General features: G+C 47.6%; 1 long non-coding RNA gene across 1 annotated transcript in view; it reads left to right on the forward strand.

Annotated features, from left to right (window-relative positions):
* Positions 1 to 2,213, forward strand: part of LOC140219407 (uncharacterized) — a 42,461-nt gene extending 40,248 nt beyond the window's left edge. The window contains exon 2 of the long non-coding RNA XR_011895634.1: positions 113 to 2,213. This is a non-coding gene — a long non-coding RNA (uncharacterized lncRNA). The remainder of the gene's footprint in view (positions 1 to 112) is intronic.
* Positions 2,214 to 15,029: the final 12,816 nt, after the last annotated feature.

The following is a 15,029-nucleotide window of genomic DNA, read 5'->3' on the forward strand; positions in this document are numbered from 1 at the left end:
TTGCATAAGGATGTGTGAATATTTGCAACTTTGTAATTATGCATCGAATAGTGCCCTATTCGATTCGGTGGTCACTTTTTGTAAACGTGAATATTTTTTTCATACGTTTCAGGTATTTCAAAATGCCAACTGCACCCACATAGACATTAAGTTGCAGAAAAGTATGGTAAATTTTCACCATGACAGGTGTGCCGTAGCCATAAAACATGAGAACTTGCGTAGAGGAGCAGGCTACGTCACTCAGGCAGCCACACTTTACAGGCTCTACAGTGATCATTTGCATCCTCTGAAGAGCCCTGTGCACGCGAATAAAGTACTTGTTTGCTCGTATGCTCAGTTTGTGTTTTTCAAATACAATGTTTAGTAAGGTACTATACTATCACAGAAACTTGCTAACTTCAAAAATACACGGATATAAACATCAGTTTATGTTAATAGTGATAACGACTATTCATTTTTAGAAAAGTATTCGATTCAATTTGCTTCTGGCATTATACTATTCGGCCCTGAAAATCCTTATTTGCTCACCTTAATATTGCATCTTTTTTGTGCTGTCTTTCACATGTGCATTGCAAACGAGACTCACATAAATGAGAACTCAGAGCATATTACATATAATTAACGAAAATTTCCCAGTGGGCTAGTTGGTTTGACATAACACTGTTGCGCAAAGTGTCGAAGGGACAGGACTTAAGAGAGAAAAACAATGCACGACACCCGAGTGCAAACTAACAACTGTCTTATTTCTCGGAAAATGAGACCTTCATATAGCCTACTCGCATGTTCAGGGATGTTCTTCCCAGTCTAACCACGCCATCTATTGTCATTCATTAAGCCAATCCCTTTGTTGAGTGATATAGATGGCACATAGGGTCATCTTGATGTTGTAGGCTTCCATGGCTTTTTTTTCTTTGATTACTACATTTCAGCAAGATCCCCATCCTGTGGAAGATACGGCATGAAGCGCAATGTATGGCAAGGTCTCGGGGTGCTTGTATCAGACTGCAGTTGTATAGATGGTCGCACAGTCAATCATTTACGCACCTGCCTGTTTGGCGCATGTAATCAGCCCCACGTGTCAAGGTATCTTGTAGACCATGTCTATCGTGCGTTTAGTCAATCCTTAAACGTCGTTTATAGTGCATGCATTCAGGGTATTCCTTTCGCTGGTCATTCCATTTACTTTTGAGCACATTTCCTTTAGCTTTTGTTGTGCTGTGAGGACCACTCGTTCGCTCGGTTAAACTGAGCGAACGAGTTCAGCAAAAGATGAGAGCAAAGGCAGCATGCAGTGGGAGATTAAAAAATCGGCAAGTGAGAAGAGGCATGAGGAGGAAAGTGGATAGGAAGGTGCAGCAGAACCATGAGGCAGTAAGCCAAGGAGTGTATGTCGAAAGCGTGCGAATAAAAGTGAAGTGCAGTGACAGTAGCTACGAGATGGTGCCAGAGTAGCACGCAATGTCTGGGAGGTTTGTTGGCGATGGCTTCTGTGAATCGCGCCCACGCGTCACCCATGCGCTGGCTCACACGATCTCCAGATTGGCAAGGCAGTGGTGCCACACTTCGCTCCGTTTGCAACATGCCACCCGAGACCGATAGCCCTTGCCAGCGAAATGACAACACATGTAGAGCTGCACTAAAATTTCGTATTAGGGAGTATCGTAATTGTCTGCGATTTTTTCCTCTCAATTGCATGTGCTCAGCAGTAATAAACATTGCAGAAGCATCGCTGGTTGCTTATGCTCTTATGCCTCTCAATATAAGTATTGCATCAAAGCAGATTCCTTGCTTTGTACACGTTTGTTTCCAGAGCTGTCTCTGCACATTTTACACTTTATGAAGAGGGGAGGCTAGGGAACAGCTTAGAAGTTATATCACTGCTCCACGTATTTCAATTATTCATTTTGTGCTAGGTGTCATGTGCTGTAATGTAAACTATACAAATGCTCCTTATGCAATCTTTTGCACATGTGGCGACACAGCAAAACACCTTCTCTGCCACTGCCCAACTGTCACATATCTGTACACGTGTATGTGTGATAGCGTTTCCCTTTCTGTCATGCGGGCCATATTGCGATCACATCACCCTCGCTCACTATGTGTATATAATCGTTGGCCGCCAAGCTGTGGTGTACTTTTTTGTCCTTATATTCCTTGGCTGTCATTCTGCCACGTTAAGTTGCTGCCATGCAATAAAACATGTTTGAAGTTCAGTCTGCCTCTTCATTCACGGAAGCCCTGGAACACAACACCAACCTTTCACGCTAACAATTTGTTCTGCGAGCTGTACTCCATCTCAGTAGTTCCTTGCCGCACTGGGGAAGCTGCAGGGCTCCTTAGTTAATAGGAAGGCTGAATGACCCTCAAGGTGTCTTCATCGCACCTCACCGTCTGCTCGGTGTCTGCTTTCCATCCTGTCAGTACATGCTCCATTGGTGGAGGATTGATGAAAAAAATGTTTTGACGCCATAACCAGAAGCTTTGTTTTACGTGCATGCGACAGCGGAGCTTCGCTTCATCTGTACACTTTCCCTCCATTTACCTTGCAGCCACCTTAATAAACAGCAAGTATGAACGCCCTCATAAATGTTCACTTGCGGCGCAGCATCTGCTCGGCGTCTACTTGCTGGAATGAAAGCAGTTTAGGAAATAATCTAAAGCTCTATTTTACTCACTGCAGCATTTATCATGGGTGCGAAGAGGGTGTTGCGACAGAAAGCCTGTGGTGCTAATTCAAGGAAATGTACTAGGATGCTGATCAAAAGTTTTATAGGTGTATAGTGCAAAACCACATTTACCTACAGAAATGACATGACACTGGTCATAACTTAAAGCAACGGTTCATGGGGCCCACATATATGGGCACATAAACATGATTCTCAATGCAAGTTTGCCAGTTGCAAGTTTGACTTGATATGATAGTCACTTTTCAGATAGAAGTGACATGATGACATACTGGTAATCAATGCCTGTTATTTCTTTATTCCCACAATGATCAGTTGCATAATACTTGTGCTCAGATACAATAACGCATCTCTGAATCACAGATATCACATCCCATCTGCCCTATGCAACTTTGCCTGATGAAATGGGAAAGTCATTGATATAATCTGTTACGGATTATGCTAGCTAGATCTTGCAGTTTTGTCTTTCATGAGTATTTGCGTAATGTGAAAAAGAGTAGCCTGATGTTCTAAATGTTATGTATACTATATGACAATACTATTCTTTTTCCGTGATCAGAGGAGGCTTTTGTGTCAATATATAAATTGGAAGTTTTTTAACAACGAATATGTGACAAGTACTTGCATATGAACAAGCGTATGCAGTCTTCCAAGGGCAAGCACGGTAGCGAATGTATCTTTTAGCCGTATTGGCACAAAACTTTCCCATAGGCTTTTTTTTGCCTAAAGCCAACCACCCATCTCGATCTAGCAGATTTATCTTTTATGTGACAAGTCTGTGCTGTTTTCCTTGCAGCAAGTCCTTTTACATGTGTCCGCAAAACATTGGCCCTTCATTATGTTTGTTTTTTCTACAACTTTCATGTTTTTTTGGAAACAATTTATTTTGAATTTTTGGAAGCTCTTCATACAGCAGCCATTATTTCTTGGAAAGCTTCTTTGCAATGAGTCTCTAAAGTTGTTGATACACTATTAAAGTATATTTTTTTATATATAACATTAGTAGCCTTGCATTTAAAACTTATCCTTTGTCCCCAATAGTTAGCTCTATATCCCACTAGTTGGTTAAGATGTAGTACCTAAATATTGCTACTACAAGTACTCACATCATCGTGTCTCTATTCAATATTTTACACTTACTATTTTTGTTCAATTTCTGTTTGAAAAAAATTAACATTTGCCCACCTCACAATGCACGAAGATGCGCCCAAGCCATGTTTGTGATGTAAAAAAGAGGTGAGGCGTGCAGACGGGACACAAGAGTAGACAAGTCCACTTCTCTACTCTTGCTTCCTGTCTGCACACCTCACCTCTTTTTTTCACAATGAATCCTTACCAACTAGCTCAGCTGTCTGTCGTTCTAAGCCATATTTGTGCTTTCTGAAGTCTTACTTTGCTGCATATAATAGTGGCAAAAAGCAGCTTTTCAGAGAGAACTTGATTTTGTTGTTCTGTGTATTCTGTTCTTCTGCCATAAGTATAGTGAACTGATAACTATATCGCATACACACAGCCTCTCAATGGAACAGACATTTATTTGATACACATGAATTTGCACCCTGTTCATCTAGGTTTCAAAATTATGTTGATTGTGGCCAGCCTCTAGTATGTAGTATAGAAGCATGTCTACGATGTGGTCTGAGGGTACGCAGTGCTACTGTGAAGCTAGTTATAGTTCTCACAGCAATGCACCAAGTAAGGTTGTTGCTTAATTGTTATAAAGAAAGACAGCATCAGCTAGGCTGTAAGGGCGACAAAAATGATTTGTGCAATTCACCAAACATACAAACAAAATATAATATGACTATAATGCCATGTGCTAGTTAGTATATCAAGTGATTAAGAGAATGATGTAAGGGCTGTTTGGTTAATCTGGTTAATTTGTCGTGTTAAAACACAGGCTGTGAAGGTAACTTCAACATGTCGAGGTTGTCAACATGTCTAATTATTTACGAAATTGGGGAGGTGGCAGTGAGACTCCCTGGGAAAGCAATACCTCAGTTGTACTAATGGTATGGCTTGATTATATAATTTCATCATTGCTTGTTTAGAAATATGACGGTGGGTTAGAACCTATGAAATGCCACAACAGCAAGGCTGAACATCCATCCTTACTTCTCAGAGGCTTAAAGAATCATAAACAGTTATGCTTTAGAGCATATTTTGGTAACAAATATATGCCATCTTCATTTCAGTGGAAATGAAAGAGGTGATTAAGCACAGCCATGCTATTGTAGCATGCATGAAGGAATGCAGGAGAGCCTGGGGGCTAATATATGTTAATAGAGTGAAGAAGTAGCTGTGACTAGCAAGATTATTTTACTCCACAGAGGATGCTGCAGTAAGGTTTGTGCAACTGTAAGAAATATGAGAACGAGTGAAAGATTACTTTTAATATATGGATTTGTATGGCAGATGAGAATGTGCACCCGATTTGCCACTATGCATTTTTTCTATTTTATGTTCAGCACAGAGTGTGAGTCACCATGGCTTCTTAACTGGAAATTTCTGCGTTCCGTTTCACAGTGTTTATGGGGCTACCTGCATTCATTTGACTACTTATGAAGTGATTGGATAATAGAACAAGCCCACATTACAGATTTACACAGAACATAATATGAATTCATCATAGAGCTCCACCCAAGAAACTGTCTGTTGGTTATGAAAACAAAAAATGGCAACAAACATTCCCTTACTTTCTTGTGCTGCCCCGCACACGGTGCTAATGAACTAATGTCTACAATTCAGACATTCTGTTCTTTCATTAGAAGTAGGTGCAAGTTGCCCTGACATAATAAACCTGCATTCATTGCCTAAAAGCCACTGCATGTTGGAATTGGTGTTACAGCAGGCATGGCAAATGTTCTCCCCTACTTGTGTCTTGTGCACCACATGAGCCAGCATTTCATTTCATTGTCGTGTACCTGTTAAGCTGTTACTGATTCAGAAAGGCAAAAATAAAACGACTGACTACGTCAAACATTTCGCATGCAAGATCACTGCACTCATTGCAAAGCTTATTAGAGAGTTTTAGATCAGGGGGATGCAATCGTTGAGGCTCAAAGTACTAGGAGGCCTCAATGCTTGCATCCCCTTAATCTAGATCTCTATAGTCGCTTGATAATCTTGCTTTGCTTTGAGATGAAGTACACGTACTGTGCACCTGTTTGTTAGCCTATGCACTTCTCTTTCTTTTTAATGTGGCTGTGCATTAGGTAGCTAGGTTGTCACTACATGAATGAGATTAGGGCCATGCCCAACGCTATCAAATAACATTACTTTGTTATAGCTCACTGACTGTGCACGCTTCTTTTTTATCTAGGGAAAAGAATAAAAAGAGAATGCATGCATAAATGATGTTGACAGCAGCAAACGGTCTCAAGGCAATCATCCTTGATTGTCGCCATTGCTGAGAGAGCAAGCATGCCTGTATTCACTTTGACCACAGGCTGTACATTGTTTAAATGCTGATAGAGGTATGGATAAATAGTGAAGGGGCAGCAGATTGGTGACCCAGGCCTTTATGCATGGGCATTGCTGCCTTGTGTGCCCTGTAAACCTCTGTCATTACTTATGGCATGAATGACATAACACTACTTCTATTGGCAGGAACATTTTTAGCACCAACAAGAAATGTAAACATTAGGTGAATTCACGCCTATATGGGGTGTCTTTTCAGCAATATGAATATTTCTTTTCATGCAAACATTCTTCTCTTGAAAACATATCTGACAACAGATATGCAGATAGACAACAGGCAGAAAACGGACCGAGTTTATTTTCTACAAGAGATGCAGATGAGAGCCGCATGTGTTTGAGGGGGCAAATTCTCGGTCCCTGTCTAGTGGCCGAGACGCTGGGTGTGATGGAGAATTCTTGGAACTCGACTCGGGGCAGGGTCGCTTCCTGTTTCGTCTGCACTGGTGCCTTGTCCAGCTGAGGAGTGGTGGTGCATCGCTTGTACACAACATTTTCCTCCCTTCTCAAATGGAGTCGCCGTAGTGATCCGGAGGGTGTCGTTCCCGCAGCGGGCATGACTCTGCAGTTGTGTTTGGCACGGTCTCAGGGGCAGTGCCAATCTCTGGTTTGGTCACCGATGATTGCGAAGGCTTCAGCATTCCTGAGAGAGTGGCCTCTGACGACGTGGAGTTATCTGATTTTATCCCAAGCATAAATGGGAGTGGGACACTGCTTGCGGTTAGCATACAGCCCTTATCCTGTGTCGCCGAATCTTCCGTGGGGTGTCTCAAAACACCGGGCTTGATGTGGTCACATTGTCATCAAACTAACCTGTTGGGGCCTTTAATGAGCCACAATTTGTGGCCTAGCTTTTCCAAAACCATTCCCTCTATCCAGATCAGATTCCCTCCGAAGTTTCGAAAGGAAACTGCTTGTCCGACAGCGAGTACTCTCGACTTTGTGTCCCTGTTGCAGTTGGTATGGATTTTGTTCACTTTTGCTTGGGGCTGAATGCACGTGAGAGCTGTATCAAGCTCACACCCGAACCCAAGTGCAGCTGGCATTTCACCCGTTGATGTGCAGGTGGTGTGTTGCTCTAGAAAAAGTTGGCCAGCCTACATGCGAATGTTCCGTCCTTGTTTTTGGCTAATGCTCACTTTGTTTCAAAAGCCATCCTTTCTGCTTGGCCATTTGTTGTAGGATGGTACAGTGTGCTTGTTACATGGGTCACCCCAGTCTTCTTTAGGAAGCTCTCAACTTCTACTGAAACGAAGGATGCCCGTTATCAGTCACAAGCTTCTTGGGGAGCCCAAAAGCTGCGAAAAGGTTCCAGAGTTCCTCAATCAATGTGGCAGACTGTGTATTATGTATGGAGCACACTTCCAACAATTTGCTGTATGTGTCCACAACAATAAGCCAGCATTCTGCCTTCTATGGGACCAACGAAGTCTGTGAACTGTGTCCCAAGGCGTTCTGGTGCGTTCCCATTTGGGCACTGGTGCCCTGGCTGGTGCCCTTTGGTGTTGACAAGTTGCACAGTTTCTAGTGAGCCGTTCGATATCTGCGTCAATGCCTACCCAACAAAAGTACCTTCGTGCACATGCCTTCATGACCACAATTATAGGGTGGTTTGCAGGTGCGAGTTTAAGAAGCTAGTTTCTCGCCTTTGTTTTGGAGTTACCATCCGCGAGCCTCTAACAAGGCACCCTTCCTGCGCTGAAAGCTCAGCCTCCAGTTTCCGGCACGATGAAAACTGTTCTTTTGGCAGTTTATGAACTTCATTGTTTGAAACAGCCTCCAGCACTTGGGACAGAACTGAGTCCTCTCGAGTCAGTCGTGCTAGTTGACACGGTGAAAGCTCGAAGCTGAGCATGGTAGCCAACATGAGCACGTCTCTTGGGGGATAAGGTTCAACTTGTGCCGGTAGTGGAAGTCAGCTTAGAGTGCCCGCATTTTGGTGCAGTAGGCCAGGCCTGTACAGCAACTTGTAATCATACGTTGCTAGTTTAAGGCACCATCGCGTAATTCTTGATGAAAAGACCCGGGGTACTTGCTTTGTTTCACTCACGATTCCAATCAATGCCTGGCGATCTGTTAGGGTCACATGCCGGCCAGCTATGTACTTATGAAAATGACTGCTGCACTTTCTTTGTTGAGCTGGAAGTAGCTCTTTTCGGCACTTCCCAGTGTTCATGAACTCAATGCAATGGGTGCCTCTCGGCAAATAGCATCTTCCCGAGCGGGGACGGCATCAACGTAGTACGGCGATGCGTCCACAGACAAAAGAAGGGGCTTCGTCCCGTCGTAGTGAGCGAGCACTGTAGATGCACGAATCATCTCCTTAAGTGCCTCGATCGAAATTGGCTTGATGCTTGCTCTTCCACTTCCAGGGCATGTTTTTCTCTAGGAGCCTATACAATTCCACCACGACCATTGCTCTGTTCTCCAAAATGCAGTCGTCAAATGAAATAAGGCCCAGAAAAGCCCTTAGTACCGATTCCAAGAGTGCACGCAATGCCGACGCGAGCGTCGTTATAACGAGGTCACGTGCATCGGGTGTTGTCGCGCTGCGGGGCTGTGCAGGGCTGCTCTCGGCAACTGGCTGCGGCGCTGTGTTGCCGGTGAGTATGTCGCGGAAGGAGCGTCCCGGCTGAACCGTGTGCGATGGTCGTGGCTCGGGGGCGCGCTGTCCGGTGGTGGTGGTGTCGGGCTGCTGGTTCCGCGCTGCAGGGGCACTGCTTCTCGCGAGAACCAAGGCTTGTCGGCGCGTGATGGGCGGAACGGCTCTCGCGAGTATGCTCGCCACCCGCCGCTCGAGCTGCCAGTTGGGGCAGCGTGGCTCTGTTGACTCGTGCGGGCCCCGGCAATTAATGCAGCGGGTCCGCTTTGAAGTGCACGCGCTCGTCACGTGCGACCCCGCGCACTGGAGACAGCGTGGGTCGCGGGAGCAGGTCGCTGTGGCGTGCCCGAAGACCCCGCATCGACCGCACTGCAACGGCCGGGGTAGCTGCGGGCGTACGATGCGGCGCTGCTTAAACAGGTGTACCTCCTCCGGAACGTCTCTGCCAGCGAAGCGGAGGGTTGCCACATCGCCACGACGTTCCGTCGAAGGTTCGGCCGTACTCGATGGGTCCCTGGAACTCCGGCAAGGAATGCGGCAGTCTCGTCGCGCGATGCCACAAGGAAGTGGGCCTTTCTTGCCAGTGCCCGTCCTTCCGTGGCCGGTGCGGTGTCTTGTGCCGCAGCAGGGGCGCTCGAGCGTACGCCAGTGGTAGCGACGGTGGTGATCGTCGTCACCGAGCGCATGTTGCGGCGCTTGCGCCTGCTGTTTTTTTTCTTGGCCGGCTGCTTCGCGCCGGAGAGAAGAGGCTCCGCGGGTGGGGGAGCGCACCTGACGGCCGTGTTCGCGCTCGCCTCGGTCTCGGCGGGGGCGACTCCGGGTGCCGGCGGCTCTTGCGGCGCTCGAGTAGGCTTGGTCAACACGGCTTCAGCGCTTCGTTCGGCATCAGCGGGGATGCCGACACTTTCTCCTTGCGCGCTGGGCGACGGGGAACGGCTTCTCGTGGAGTCCGTGGCCAGGGTGAGCTGGCTGTCCTCGCTGCTGCTCTCGCTGGTCGACGAGTACGAGCAGGAAGGCGGGCAGCTGCTAGAGCGGCGCGAGCTGGCAGTCTCGTCGTCGCTCTCGTCGTCGCTCTCGGTGCCGGTGGTGTCTCCGCCGTCCTCCTCGTGTTCAGGAGCAGCACGGCCGCGTCGTCGACGTTGTGTTGCCACTGGGACAGTGTCCCTGCAGGTTCCCGAGCGCAGGAACCTCGGGGATGGGGCAGCAGCCTCGGCACTCTGCTCCTCGTTCGCCGTAGTGGCGCAAAACTGGCGTCTCGCTTCCGCGAGAAGCAGTTTGAGCGCCGGCGAGTGCGCTGAGATGGGGCCGCATGGCCCCTGCACTGGGATGTCGGAGACTGACATCCTCAGTGCAGTGGAAGAGAGCCCTGGACGCTGGGACCTCCGACTGTGTCTGCTCCCTTGGGAGCCCTAAAAAGGGCTATGCTCAAGAGCGCGGTCGTGGGAGCAGATCACGGGCGGCATGGAGGTTCGCTGATGAGTTCGATCGCAGACGTTCGAACGTGTCCGAGGCGCTGAAGTAGTAGTAGTAAGTGATTTTGGAATGAGAAAAGAAGAGATAAGTGCAGTACCGTAACTGTCTCTCGCTTAGGAGGTCACCTCAACAGTACTGCACGGGGAAGGGTAATGGGAATAAAAGAGTGTCGAGAAATAAAGATGGAAGAAGCCGAGCGCAAGTCCGCGAAGGGAACAAACAAAAAAAGGAAGAAGCGAAAAACGGGGCATATGGCCGCGTGTATAGGTTTGAGGCCTCAAAGAACTCTATCAGAGCCGGGAAGGCTCTTTTGAGTAAGCCCGCAAAACCCCTATGGAACAGGAAGTCCTCTGGACAGGCTGTGGGAAGACCAAGGCGACGATAGGAGGCGATTAGGTCCTCACGAGCGGAGCTATATGCCGCGCAATCGAGGAGGATGTGACTGAGAGTTTCATTCACGCCAGCAGTACAATTCTGGCAAACAGGACTAATTACGCCTGAATGGCGAGAGATCCGTTCTGCTGTGTTAAAGCAACCGACGCGAAGGCGGAGCAAAAGGGTCCTATCGGCTCGAGGAAGTCCGAGTTTTGGTAGCGGCCGGGGTGGATCGCCGGCGGCGACGCGAGTGTCCGGATGTTTAACTCTGACTGCATTTGCTACCAGTTGGCGTGCAGTGTCAAACAGCGAGACGAAGTTGGAAACAGGCGTAACACGAGAGTGAGCCTCTTTGGCGAGGTGATCTGCTTGCTCGTTACCTTCGATTCCGACGTGTGAGGGAACCCATTGAAAAATGAGATCACAGCCCATTTCTTGCGCGTAATTAAACTTTAAGAAAAGACGTTGCGCGATACGGGGGCCTCTCTCCGCTTTGGCGAGCGTGAGTAGCGCCGCGCGGGAGTCCGTGAGTACGGCGACTGACGGGGGGAGCCGCTCGATAAGCAGATCGGCAGCCAGATTAAGGGCGGCGAGTTCGGCGAGGGTTGAAGAACAGCCGCGGCAGAGGCGGCACGCCCTATGCAGCGAAAGTTCAGGAATCGCACATGCAGCGGATGAGGAGCCGTCATCAAGAATGGAGCCGTCGGTGAAAACTAACACGCGACCCGACAGTCGCTCATCAAAGGTAACGGCGACCTCCTGAAGAATCGCGCAAGTGGGAGTGCCCCGCTTGCTTTTCACCCCCGGCACTGTCGTGCGGATGAGAAGCGGGCGGAATTTTCACGAGAGTGAAAGTCAATTGCTCGCCGTCCCATGCCTAGAGATGCAAAATTTCCGGAAATTTTGAGCAATCGGAAAAAAACCTGCTTTTTTCACGTTTTTTCCCGAAATTTTGGAAAAAATGGAAAAGAACAAATTTTTTTAGCATACGGCAGTAGTTTATTGGCAAATGTCAAAAGCCATAACTCTCATTATGTAAATAACAGAAGTGAAATGCTTTCTACCTTTTCACCAAGGAATGCAGGGTTTAACAGATCGAAGGCAGACTTGAAGTATAACCGCGAACGCGTTCAGTTCTCTGTGAATCGGTGCGGCTTCCTAGAATTGTTACGGCAGTTCAAACAAGGAACAAAGAACATTGAAATGCCTCTTCTGTGGCTATTTCATCGTGGCTTTGACTATGGAAACATTGATAAAGATGGTAAAACGATGAAGTTCTACCTCTTATTCAGAGTCAGTATCACTGACTTCATCTGTAGCATTCTTCATTATGTTGAGATGTGCGTGTACAAAAACAAGCTTTTGCACCGTTTCATTGCGCAGCCTGTTCCTACGCAGAGTATGAATGTTGGCCAAGTCGGACCAGTTCCGCTCACGAGCAGCTGATGATGGTGGAATCTGTAGAATGTTTCGAGCCAGAGGCATCACTGTTTTACTCGTGCAGATTCCCTTCCACCATATTGAAGGAGGCATGTGGTTAGCAGAAACCCATATTCCGGACCTTGACCATATGCCTGAATTCGTCCTGTATTCTGCCACATCGGAGTACACTTTTCCAACTTCGAGGTTCATGTGCGCACTGTGCTCCGAGATCCAGTGACAGTGGGTCCTCGTACCCCGCCAACGGTCTCCCCGACCTTGAACTGCATCCACACGTCAGAAATTGGCCGTACCATTGCATAATTTGCTTCCACACGGCTTTATATGCGGACTTCCGCCACAGGTTGAACACGTGTACGGGGGAACGTCAAGATTGAACAATAACGGGAACCAAACCATGAGAAACCGCACCCGAACGACGGAGCTAGGCTAACGCTGGAGCTGACATTATGTGACGTCGATGGCGAGTGGCCAGCCGCCGTTTGGTGTTTCGATATCATGTGCGACGTTTCGGTTTCGCATTCAGTGTTTCCGTTTCACATTCAACGCTGGCTGTCGCCTAAGCTTTATTTCTGTACGTTTTTGCCCGCGGAAATTTTGCCCAATTTTTCCAACTGCGCCGAAAAAAACGGGAAAAAACCAGTTTTTTTCCGGAATTTTCCCGTTTTTTTCCGCACTTCACATCTCTACCCATGCCAGAGTGCGGGAGAGAGTGAAAGCGCGTGACTAGTTTTTGCCCCTGCGGGGTGCGTTGAAGGCGCTCGACATGGTTTAGGGCGCGCTTTTCCACTCGTGAGTGAGAGGGGGAAGTCTTTGGCTTCAGCCAGAGTGGGACCTATTGGCGAAGTGCGCAGGAGACCATAAATGACGGTTCTGTGCTGTAGGTCGAGTGACCGCCACAGAACAGGTTTGAGAGAAGCCGAGGGGAAGGAAGGAAGGAAAAAAGCTTTATTTAAGGCCAACATTAAGGCCCAGTGAAGTAGAGCGCCTGCCCCGCTAAGGCTCGTTGTTCATCCTCCGAGTCCGAGTGAAGCCAAGCACTCCAGGAAGGAGGGGGAGGGTAAGGAAAATGAGGAGAGGTAATGGCAGTGTTACATGAGTACAGAATGTGTTCTGCACCTGCCCTTATCTCCGGACAGTTGGGGCAGTGAGCTGTGCTACGCCAACCGAAGTTGTATAGCATTAGTGGCGTGAGAAGAGTGTTCGTTTGAATTTTACGAAGGACATGTGCTTGTTCCGTGAGGAGTGAGGTTGGGGCAAAATAGTACGATTTTCCTTGATGTTCTTGTAGTAATCAGCTATTTGCGCTTTGTACGTGGCAGTGTCTTCCACTGTCGTTGGATTTGGCCAGGGAATCGAGGGCGCCCGGAGGTTAATTTCGCGGGCACGTTGATGAACCAACTCATTTCCCTCGATCCCAGCATGACCAGGCACCCAACACAGGGTGATTGTAATGTTCGGTTTGCGGTTACAGGATTCTGTTAAGATGTCATGTAGGTGTGTTTCCACCAGTTGTTGTTGTATGTTGCGAATGGCTTTGCTGGAGTCGGTATAAAGGTTGATGTTACTGGAGTGGTGCTTAGTGACTAGAGAGGCTTCTTGTATGGCATATATCGCGTGAGTCTCCAGAGTGGCTATGTTGGGAGGGTTGGAAAATGGCCCAGCTGTTTGGATGATCGGTGCTGTCTGTCCAGGTGTATATATTGCATACGCGTATGATCCCATGTCAGAGCGTGTGGCGTCCGTGTATATCGTGATGCATTTCCTGTCTATGTGGTGATGTTTTGCTTGCGCTTGACATCGACCGTCATGTAGGTGTGGCGTCATATTTTTTGGTATGTTTGTAAATGCAATGTTGCGTGGTAGCGGAGGGCTTTGGTTCACTGGTGTCAACTGGATAGGGGGCGATCCCTGCTCGTTTCAAGATGTCTCATCCTTGCTCCGTACAAGACAATCGCGCTACTTGTCTGTCTCGGTGTTGTTGTGTTAGTTCTGCGAAAGTGTGAAAGAGGCCCGTTTGTTGAAGGCGCTCATTTGAGGTGTATATCGGTAGGCCCAGGGCGGCCTTGTGAAGGGTGTTGAGTGAAGATTCGAGTTTTCGAGTTTGTGTTTGTGTCAGTGTTAGGAATGGGGCGGTGTACAGACGCCTACTATACACGAGCGCAGTCACGAGCTGTGTTGCTTGTTCTTCTCTCAGTCCGTGTTTCTTGCTAATGATTCTTCGCATTAGGTGCGTGAGATTTCGGCAGTCTTTTTGATATTGTATAACGTTAGAATTAGCATTGTTGTTGTGATTTATGATAAAGCCGAGTACTCGGCACGATGTAACCTTTGGTATCTGCTTGCCTAATAAGGTGAGTTGTATCAGGGCGTTTGTTTTCTTTTGGTAATGTGTTCGATTCATGAGGAGAAGTTCCGACTTTTCTGCTGAAGGTTCGAGTCCGGCTTTATGTAAGTGGTTAACTATGGTCTTGACGCCTTTCTGGAGGGTCGTTTCGACGTTCCCTGGAGATCCGGTTTCGCACCATAGGGTAATATCGTCGGCGTAGAAAGTGTGGTGAAGGTTAGGGATTGTGGATAGCTGCCTTGATAGCGCTGTCATGCAAAGATTAAAGAGGGTGGGAGATATAATCGATCCTTGAGGTGTTCCACGGGAAATATTGATGGGGGAGGAAAGAGACTGCGCTGCCTTGAAGCGTGCTGTCCTGCCTTTGAGGAAACTGCGTATGTAATTGTACATGTTGGCGCCGCATCCACTGTCGTGAACCGATTTGAGTACATGATCATGTGTGACATTATCGAATGCCTTTTTTATATCTATTGCCTGAAGGGCTTGGGTCTGTGCTGTCTTTGGCTGCAGAAGCGTGTTCTGTAGTGTGAGAAATAAGTCCTGTGTGGAAATGTTCTTGCGATAGCCTACGAGCTGGTGCGGAAAATGTTTCGTGTTATCCAAATGTTCTTCTAGTCTGTTCAGTGCA

This window comes from Dermacentor andersoni, chromosome 7 (genome assembly GCF_023375885.2).
Source record: "Dermacentor andersoni chromosome 7, qqDerAnde1_hic_scaffold, whole genome shotgun sequence".
Classification (NCBI taxonomy): domain Eukaryota; kingdom Metazoa; phylum Arthropoda; class Arachnida; order Ixodida; family Ixodidae; genus Dermacentor; species Dermacentor andersoni.